The sequence below is a fragment of the Colobus angolensis genome, unplaced genomic scaffold (genome assembly GCF_000951035.1).
Source record: "Colobus angolensis palliatus isolate OR3802 unplaced genomic scaffold, Cang.pa_1.0 Scaffold497, whole genome shotgun sequence".
NCBI classification, from domain to species: domain Eukaryota; kingdom Metazoa; phylum Chordata; class Mammalia; order Primates; family Cercopithecidae; genus Colobus; species Colobus angolensis.
The window spans coordinates 56,881-68,256 of NW_012118454.1; positions in this window are offsets into that span (position 1 = coordinate 56,881).

Below are 11,376 nucleotides of genomic sequence, written 5' to 3' on the forward strand. Positions count from 1 at the left end.
TGTGTGTATATATATGTACCCCTCATAATGATTATATAAAATTGTGCCTAGAGGAAGGGAAAGAGGCAGAGTGGTGACTCAAATGCAAGGGAGAAAGAAGTTTAGAGGAACAGGGTTTCTTTCACTAATTGTGAAGAGAGAGAGAAAACTTCCAGACAGAGGACCAGGAAGCTGGATGGAAGAAACTCACCAACCAAGTGGTAGTAGAAAAACGACTGCCCCCACCTGCAGGTCAACAACCCTGGGTACTTTAAACTCTCGTGACTGGGAAGTAGGGACTTAGATCTGCTGGAGATTAGGTGGAAATGATAGTGCCATGATCGGTGAGCTTCTAGTCCTTGACCTGGGCAAAACTAAACTTTTTCCAGAGACTGGGAAAGCAACCCACTGTCAACACTAAAAGTTGTGTGTGTCTTGGATGCCATAAGGCACTCTATTATCCATGCCATGTAAATATGCAGAGACACCTTTGCATCAAATAACATAGCCCTTCTAATAAAAAAAAAAAAAACACAGTTGTGTGTGTGTGTGTGTGTGTGTATTTAATATGTTAAATTATATTGAGTCACTCTGATGGAATTATAAATTTTTTCCTCAGGGTCAGAAGTAATGACCATTTTAATAGACTGAACTATATCACCAAAATACTCCCCAGAAAGGTGGTAACAATTTACTTTCCAATATCATACTTTTGATGCCTCTTCATAAATTATTTGAGACTATTTTAACTACTTGAGTTATTTTAGAAAAATATTAATTTTAGGCCAACTTATTTCAACATAAATTTGAAGGAACTATGTTGAATAATGAGAGGAAAATTATTGTTTTTCTCCTATGTCATCTTACAGACAAGTTTTCATTAAACTGGGTTGACTTCACTTGCCAAAGACATTTGATATATCAAATGCAGCCATATGTTCTAAATATAACAGATTACTGCCATGTGCATGAGTTAAGGAACATTGTATTGTGTAAGTTGAAAGAACATTTAAAATATATGGTTAAATTTCAAATAACTCATGTTGCATACATGTTCATATTTTAAAGACAGGGAAATAGGATAATACATAGCTTGGTATTTGAGATATAATCAGTTTGATGGTACACCTAAGCCATATTGAAATCTGGTCGTATCTCCAAAACAGTATATTTAAATTCATTGGTAACTCCTCAAAAAGTCTTTACTGGGGAGGAGGAAGCAGAAGCTCCATATGGATAGAGAGAATAGGATGTCAGGAAACTCATCAGTCTAGTATTAAAGGAAGCGTTGTGTGCATGAGTTCTTGGTGCTTCACTTATAAACTGTGAATAGATAATGAGTGGACAAGCATTTCTACTAATCCTAGTTTTATTCTGTTTGTTATGATTTCTGGCATTAATTTTGACTTTTAAATATATTTTATCGAAATATTATGTTGATTACGGAGTTTTTTAAAACCCTCCTTAAGTTTTGCACCAGTGGCAAGCAAGACACTCAAATTACTCCTGTCTCAGTAGACATGCCCCTGGCTACCTTTTTCTTCCCTTCTTTGTCCAGAAGTTTAGCATAGTCATGTGGCTGCTGAAAGTCAGAATTTCTTACTATATCTTCCAAGCGAAACCCTTCCCCATGGGCTCTTTTTTATACTTCAAAAGGCCTCCCTCTTTCTTATCTCACAAACATCAAAAGAACTCTTAAATATATTCTATTCCTAGGTGTTCTTCTCCTAGCTGATTGTAGACAATATAATAGACAATATATTGCACATGAATGTTGAAGGGTCATTATATTACTATTGCTAGGGTAAATTTATGTGTTAAAAACAATTTACCTAGAGATAAACTCTTTTCTTATCTATTTTGACAAAAATATGTATGCTTCTAGTAGTATGAAGATAGCTGTGAACAAGACATACAAGATTCCCATTCTCATGGGATTTACCTTATGGAAGATATACAAGCATAAAGATTTGATTAGGATTGATGACATCTCATGCACTTTGGCAAATAATGAGGAAGGAATAATAACAAAAATACTGGTAACATAGTCAGGACCTATAAACAATCTTGAAAAGATAGGCTTGTCTGATCTGGGTAAGATGGCAGAAAATGAGATAAACGTAAACTGTTGAATTTGAGTTTTAATGATAACTACAGAGAAGGGGCTGTAGCTTAGTCATAACTCATACACTTTGGTACATAGAAACTCAGTATGAATTGACAGTTTGAAATGATCCCAATCCTAATTCACATAATATGTAATATGGAGGTGGGTGTTTCCAGGGTTATTGTTTCAGGGATATAAAGCCATTCTTAGATTTGATGATTTGCTTGGACTCACAGAACTCAGAAAAGTGGTGATATTCATGGTTATGATTTATTACAGTAAGTTAATACACATTAACATCAGTAAAGAAAAAATGTGCATAGGGTAGAGTTCTGGAGAAAACAGGTGCTACCTTCCAGTTGTCCTCTTCTACTGGAGTGACATGGACAATGCTTACTTCTCCCAGCAATAATATGTGACAATACATACAAAGTGTTGCCAACTAAGGAAGCTCACTTGAACCTTTGTGTACAGAGTTTTTTTAGGGGTTGGTCACATAGGCACAGAGTGCTTGCCTGATGGACTTTAGCTACTTGTTCTCTAGTCTTTCCAGATGTCAAGCTGATAATATGTGATCCAAAGCCCCAGGTATAAAATGATACTCATCAAGCAGGATATACCACGAGACTAGAAGTTAACCCCAGGGCCAGTTATGTTATTTATTTGTTCATTTATTTATTTTTGTAATGAACAGATTTTTTTTTTTTTTTTTGAGATGGAGTCTTGCTCTGTCGCTCGGGCTGGAGTGCAGTGGCTGGATCTCAGCTCACTGCAAGCTCCGCCTCCCGGGTTTACGCCATTCTCCTGCCTCAGCCTCCTGAGTAGCTAGGACTACCACCTCTCCCGGTTAGCTTTTTGTATTTTTTAGTAGAGACGGGGTTTCACCGTGTTAGCCAGGATGGTCTCGAACTCCTGACCTCGTGATCCGCCCGTCTCGGCCTCCCAAAGTGCTGGGATTACAGGCTTGAGCCACCGCACCCGGCTTGAACAGAATTTTAACACTCTGAGTCTGGTGAGTTAATCCTTTACTGCACAGATGCTTAATTTAGCAGGACTGTCATTCTTGGTATTCCTGTGATGTCTCTTTGCATGATTGTAAATGGCTGAAACAATTCCAAGCATTACATGAAGATATAACAACTATTGTTGAAGATAATGGGGTACCTCCTTTTATCAAACTAGAAAACCTACCCAAGAAGCTTCAAGAAAAATTGCCCTCAACCATTGTAACTCAGGCTAATCATGATATACCCCATGGAATGAGGGGACTGTTACCTTTCCAGAGCACACTGGAGAGTAAATGCCTGAACACAATTCAGGTTCTACTAGTTAGGAAGAAGAGGGCAAAAGAATGGTCACTGGATTCCAAAACTATCTGCCACAACCAATCCATGTTTTCACAGGAATCAAAACTGAATAAGTCAGAAGTTATAGGAATATCCAGCTCAATTTCGTATGATGAAAAACACTGGATTCACACACTACTTCTTATGTATTCTTAATGTAGCATCTATTACATTGTACTCAAATTATCTTTTCATGAAATGGTATTTAGAGCTATGCTTTGAGGTTCTCAAGAACAGGGACAAGTCATATTTCTATGCCTAACACTTAACATACATTAAACATTAAATAAATCATTGATGAGAACATAAATGAATTAACAGAGTAGTCCGAAAAATAAATAGGGATACTCTGGCAGTAGGTGACTTCTTCATCATTCAGTTGATAAGATACAAGAAAGAAGCCAGGTATTAAAATGGGTGCTGATACAAAATAACCTTTACATATGCTTCTAATACTAGATATTTTAAAAATGGAATTGCTAGATCATGAGAATAAATTGGTTTCTAGTGCTAATAATGTACTTCCTTTTCTTGTATTACCACCCCCAAATAATAATATTAATGAAAACATAATGCTTAAAGAGCATCTTATTTAATGACTCTGTGAGAAATCAGGACAGGAACCAAGAGAGGGTTCTGAAACTTCACACAAGAAAGAATTCAGGACAAGACCATACGGTAAAGTGAAAGCAAGTTTATTAAGAAAGTAAGGGAATAAAAGAATGGCTACTCCATAGGCATAGCAGTGGCATGGACTGTTTGACTAAGAATACTTGTATTTATTTATTGATTACATGCTAAGCAAGGGGTGAATTATTCATGAGTTTTCTGGGAAAGGGTTGGACAATTCCAAGAGCTTGGGGTTCTCCCCTTTTTAAGCCATATAGGGTAATTACCTGACATAGTCATGGCATTTGTAAACCTTTATGGTGCTTGTGGGAGTGTCTTTCAGCATACTAATGCATTATAATTAGCATATAATGAGCAGTCAGGAAGATCACAGGTCACCATCTTGGTTTTGGTGGGTTTGGGCTGGCTTCTCTATCACAACCTATTTTATCCTCAAGATCTTTGTGACCTGTATCTTGTGTTGACCTCCTATCTCATCCTGTGACTAAGAATGCCTAACCTCCTGTGAATGCAGCCCAGTAGGTCTCAGCCTTATTTTACCCAACCCCTATTCAAGATGGAGTCACTCTGGTTTAAACACTTCTGACAGAGCCAGGAACGTAACCCAAATAACCTGATTTCAGAGTTCTTACCCCTAACCACTACACTTTACAGTATTGACTCACTCTTTCTTGCCCATGTTCTTTATTTCCTTTCCCTGGGCCATCAAACATTCTTCCTGAAATCTTAAAAACATAATCTCTATTTTTTATTTTATTTTTATTTTTTGAGACATAGTCTCACTCTTGTCACTGAGGCTGGAGTCCAGTGGCATGGTCTAGGCTCACTGAAACCTCCGTCTTCTGGGTTCAAGCAATTCTCCTGCCTCAGCCTCCCAAGTAGATGGGATTATAGGCACCTGCCACCATGCCTGGCTAATTTTTGTATTTTTAGTAGAGACAGGGTTTCACCATGTTGGCCAGGCTGGTCTCTAACTCCTGACCGCCGATGATCCACCTGTCTCGGCCTCCCAAAGTGTTGGGATTACAGGCGTGAACCACCACACCTGGCCTATCTCTCCTCTTAAAAGATAATTATACATAAAAAGTCTTTCAAAAATCTCCACTTCACATAACTGCTAGATTAACTCACACACTCCATTATTCTATAAGACCTACAAAACTGTAGGAGAGAAAAACATAGTTTTCTCTAGCCCTTATAATTCTTGAGACTTCTCTATAACAAAAGACAGATTAACAAAATGTGAAAGGAAAATAAATCTCGGGACCCTAAAATCTCTAGGTTAAAGGGAAAAGTCTAGCTGGGAACTGCTTAGGGCAAACTTGTCTCCTATTCTACTCAAAGCCATCTCTCTGGTCACTGAGATAAATGCATATCTATTACCTCCTTTGGTGAGGCTAATCAGAAACTCAAAAGAATGCAACCATTTGTCTCTTATGTATCTATGGCCTGCAAGGCCTCTCCCTGCTTCAACTTGGCCCACCTTTTCAGATCTAAATGTTCATCTTATATATGTTGACTGATGTCTCATGTCTCCCTAAAGTGTATAAAACCAAGTGGTGCTCTCATTACCAGAAAGGGATCTCGATCCACACCCCAAGAGAGGGTTCCTAGTTCTTGCACAAGAAAGAATTCAGGGTGAGTCCATAGTGTAAAGCAAAAGCAAGTTTATTAAGAAAGTAAAGTGGTGAAAGAATGGCTACTCCAAAGACAGAGTAGGGCATTCTCAAAAGTAACAGGAAGATATGGTGAGATGAGCTCTGCTACAAGAATTTGTGATAAAGGATTTATTTTCTTAATTACTATATTTTGCAAGAATTGATATTATCTTTAAAGCAAAATTAAGAATGCTTCTGTTCTCAAGATTCAGGATATCAGGACATTCCTAAGTCTGGGTCTGTTTAGTGAATGTTATCAATCTGCTCCCTTTACCATGAATATCTAGAGGCTGGGAATACCTAACTATCTGGGAATGCAGCCCAGCAAGTTCCAGCCTCATTTTCTCAGCCCTTACTCAAGATGGAGTCACTCTGGTTCAAATGCCTCTGACACTCTGGTCACTGTGGGCATATTTCATCAAGATCACCTGAAGCTGTTTCACAGGCATGCATCCTCAACTTTGGCAAAATAAACTTTCTAAATCAACTGAGACCTGTCTCAGATATTCAGCGTTCACGAAGAGAAAAACAAACAAGTTTTTTTTTAAAAAAACATATATTGCAGATATATATGAGAGAAAACTCAGAGAAATGAGTCCATTTCTAAGTAAGTCACACATAAAGGGTTTAAACTTCATGCTTAGATTTCATTTGCTAAAACAAAGAAAGAAGGGTGTGGGAAAAACCCACAAAAACCCATCTATGGACAGATGGCCAGGAAGAGCACAGATGGCCAGGAAAAGCACATTTGTTATGCAGATTTAAGTCTAATCCCTCTCCATTCATTCATTCCCCTCTTCCTGTTGCAGAGAAAGGGAGACATTCTTACAAGTGTAATTTCCTTTATAGATGTAAATTTCTCTTACAAAAGGGTAACTTTTCAAAGTTAGTCCTGTGCCTACAGTTTTCTCAAAATAACCAGTTCAAAATAATCAATGTGCCAAAGAGGCATATTTTGGGGTCATATTTTGGCCTCCTGCAGTCATGTTTTGTGGTAGTATATCCTGAGACCCAATAGTATAATGTAGAGCAAACACAAAGTACCTCTGCTTCCACTGCCCAGATGTGCTTATCAGTATCTTCTCAAACGTGTTATATCAACATTATTTATTATTGAAGAATGTAGTTAAGCTAAAATAACCCAAAATGATAAAGAATGAGTATAAAAAGAAAGAAAAGCATCTTTAAAATTATGTAAACTAAGCTTTAAAAAACCTTAGAAGTGTGGGTTGTCCCAAAACAATTACTGTTGAATTAGATGGGTCTCAGATTGTGGTGAAATATGGGAGCAGGAGGAGAGAAAGGAATAACAGTCTAAAAAAAATCTATATTCATATTGTTTTGTGCTGCCAAGTCTGTGCCGCAGACTCTGGCTGAGCGATAGATGAAAGAATTACACTGACCCAGGCATTTTACCTGACAACTTGGCTAGGGGACTGCACCCCTATGCACCAGTGACGAGAGTGTAGTGCAGCCACCGAGAGAGTACAGCCCCAATAAGCTAGTACCACTCACATTTATTTAGTACAGATTTAATGAAAAAGGCGTGGAGCAAACACAATTTGTGGGTAATAACCATAGTCACTACACTCCCCAGGAGAGGGCAGTCCTGCATGCAAATGATCAAAGGCTGGTTTCTGGAGACAGGAGTAAACAAATTTACATTCCTTTACATTCCCTTGTTATCTACCCTTTGCTCTCAGGCTCCGGATAAGAGAATTGGGCTGCCTTCACGCAAATTTTCTTTTGAAGCTTTTGCAAAAACTCCTGGCCTTCCAAGAAGGTTTGTGTCTTTCCCTATAACTTTTATAACTTTTCCCACCACCCTGACCAATCTCCTACAGTTTTGTAAATGTAGATCTAGTTTCACATTAAATGAACCAAAAATGGAAATCGTAGATGGTAAATTATGGGAGTGGTTTATTAAAAAAAAAAAACAAAAAACAAACCTGGGGATCTTATTTAGGAAGCCATATTTATAGAGGAGGGCTTGGTACTACATCAAAAACTGGCAGTAGTTCCTATAATTTTCATTTATTATTTAAGATAATTTTAATTTATTTATGTAACTACCTTTAAAATCAAGAGCTATTACAAATTCCAATGGTTGGTGATAAAGGTATTTATGTTCTAGAGACATCTGCATTTCAACAGGAATTTCTGGAGACAGAAAAGTAAGGACTTTTCTCACAGAAGAATTTTAAAACTAGGGAAAAGGGATGGGACCATTATAGGTCTGGAGCTTTTTGTCATACTGAAACACACCGAGCACACATTCACAGAGTTGTGAATCTGAATGCTTTCCTCTAGAAGATATTTAAAGTGACAACAAGAGCGTAATCATTCCTTGTGAGAGGCCAGCTCTGTTTATCTCACAGGGTCCTGGCAAATGCCTGTTTTCTCACTGAGAGAGTACAGAGTTGTGATCAGTGCAGTGGGTCCTAGCAACCAGAGATCATGCTAAATGTTTGAAAGACAGCTTACTTTATTAAAAAGACATGCTTTGTCTTGATTTCCTTCTGGGATAAATCTACTTAACTGAATATAATACAAGCTAGAAATGTTTCAAAATGTCAAATTTTTGTTAAAATGTATTCGAGTGGAATATTCATGAGAAAATATGCCCTTTAATTAATGTTATATTGGCTGAATATTTCCTATCCTAAATTTTTCTACCCCTTTCTATTATCTTTAACTGAATTATGACATGCATGAATAAATGGCAGGGAAAAAAAGGATAAAACTTTTTCTAATCTTTTATTTCTCAAAGATTCAATTCCCTGTATTTCCCACCATTATCCGCTTCACAGCAGAGTATCTAAATATCTATGCTTCTTGTTAAAAGTAATAGGAAGATTAATGTGTACACAAAGACAACAAGGCCTACAAGGCTCTTTCAAATGTTCAGCGCAATTAACACTTGAAATTCTACCAGAAAAGTAAAAATGTATGTGGGAGAAAAAACAAGTAGGTAGAATATTTGTTAAGCTAGAAAATCACTTGACAATGGAAATATTACACTTGGAGAAAAGGAATCAACTCAAATTGAGAAACAGGAGATTTTAGGTGTTGTTTCTTAAGCTTCCTTTAGCACAGGGCAGAAAAATAATACAATATAGCAAATAAAATTGGTCAATATGTGAGTGTCATTAATACAGATTGCCTTTAAAGTGGAAGAGAGTTGTGAATCTGAATGCTCTCCATTAGACAATATTCAGTGTGACATCAATGACTTTATCCTGAATTGTACATTGACAAAGTGGGACATGGTTTACGTTATAAAAGTGAAAAAAGTCGATGGGAGCTAAAAGAAGGATATAATTCTTCTGACACAAATTCCAACATCATTGTGCTGCTGGTCAGAGGCAATGTACTTGTGGTAGCCAGAACTAAAAGTACAGATGGAAAGAGCATTTTATCTATACACCCAAAAATTATACCAAAGCAAAATTTGAGACCGATATTTACTAAAAATTAGTATGTAGTTGATGTTGAACCATACGCAATCTAGTAAAGTGATATATAGCCATACTGAGCCTAAACATTTATTTTAGAGTTATTCCTGAAACATCAAATGTATACATAGTCACATACAAATTGAGATAGTAGTTTGTTAGGACTTGTTTCTCAAGAACAGGTCACAAAGATGACACTGATAAAACAGGATATGGTAAAGAAACTGGCAGAAACCAGTCAGAATCAAGATGGTGATCAAAGCAATGTCTAGCTGTCCTCCGTGCTCATTTTACTCCTGGCATGCTAATAGAAACACCCAAAAGTGCCATGACAGTTTGCAGATGCTATGGTAATTCCCAGAAATTACCCTAGATAGTCTAAAAAGGGCAGGAACTCTTGATTCTGGGAACTCCCTACCCCTTTCCTGAAAAACTCGTAACTGACCCCTTGTTTAGCATATGATCGAAAATAACCATTAAAAATAGACAACTAGCAGTTCTTAGGGCGACTCTGCCTATGGGGTAACTGCCATTTTATTCCTTCACGTTTTAATAGACTGGTTTTCGCTTTACTCTTGAATTCTTTCCTGCTCGAATCCAAGAACCTGCATGGCCTCCCAGCCTGAACTCTAATTTTGGGGTTTATCCTGTGACAAGCTGACCTCCTCTTGTCAATTCAAAGTCAAATATAATCTATTTAAACCTGCTTCTACTACCTACCTCTAATCGTGTAATAATTGGAATGTTTCTCTTGAATTTTATCATGCATAATCCAGTTGCACTATTCTTTTGTGAACTCTATGACATTTAAAAAAAATTTAAGAACCACTGATGTAGATGGAATAAATAAAAATCTATTTTTTTTTAAAGTGAAGGATCTTCTGTAGCAAAACAGGAAACTAGAACTGTGACTTTGAATTCATAAAACTTTTGTGCAGCAAAAGACTCCAAAAAAAGTAAAAAGATAAATTACAGATTACACAAAATATCTGCAACCTTTATGACATTTATAAGGTTAACAAAACTAATATTAACAAGAGACAAAGAACTTCAAGGAAAAAGACTTCAAAATAAATGCAAATGCCAACAAACACGTTAAAATGAGTCCTCAAACCCCAGGCCACAGACTAGTAGCAGTCTGTGACCTGTTAGGAACCAGTCCACACAGCAGGAGGTGACTGGTGGGTAAGCAAGCATTATTGCCTGAGCTCTGCCTCCTGATCCTTGTTGGATCAGCCAAGGCATTAGATTCCCATAGGAGTGTGAACCTTATTGTGAACTGTGCATGCGAGGGATCTAGGTTGCACACTTCTTATGAGAATCTAATGCCTGATGATCTGAGGTGGAATAGTTTCATCACAAAACCATCCGCAACCCCCACCTCAGACCATGGAGAAATTGTCTTCCATAAAACTGGTCCCTTGTGCCAAAAAGGGTTGGGACTGCTGCATTAAAAGATACTCAATCTCACTTGTAGTCTGATAAATAAAAGTTAAAACAATTATCCAATATATTAAGTTTGGCTGAAATTATATAAGATTTTTTAAAAACTGCTAGTAGTATTGGTGAGAATGTAAGAAAATGTGCACTTTGTGTAATGTGGTAGGAACATAAGTTGTTGGTAATATGTCTAAAAATAAGGGTATATAACCTACACCACAAAAGTTCCACTGCTGAGAGTTCAGCCCACAAAATAAAAGCATCAGCACTTAACACATTTTTCTTTTTTCTGTTTTGTTTTGGTTTTGGTTTTTTGGGTTTTTTTGAGATGGAGTTTCATTTTGTTGCCCAGGCTGGAGTGCAGTGGCACAATCTCAGCTCACTGAAACCTCCACCTCCTGTGTTCAAGTGATTCTCTTGCCTCAGACTCCCGAGTAGCTGAGACTACAATTGTGCACTACCACGCCTGGCTAATTTTGTGTATTTTTAGTAGGGATAGGGTTTTACCAGGTTGGCCAGACTGGTCTCGAACTCCTGACCTCAAGTGATCTGCCTGCCTCACCCTCCCAAAATGCTGGGATTACAGGCATGAGCCATTGCGCAGTCTTAAAAATGTTTTTTATAGCATTAATCATATTGTTAAATAAATAAATGAATAAAAAGGTAATATAATTAACATGAATGTCCATCTAGAAAAATGTCTAAATACCTGGTGGTATTTTGATATGCAGCTATCAAAAGAAGTTAGTTAGATTTTTATC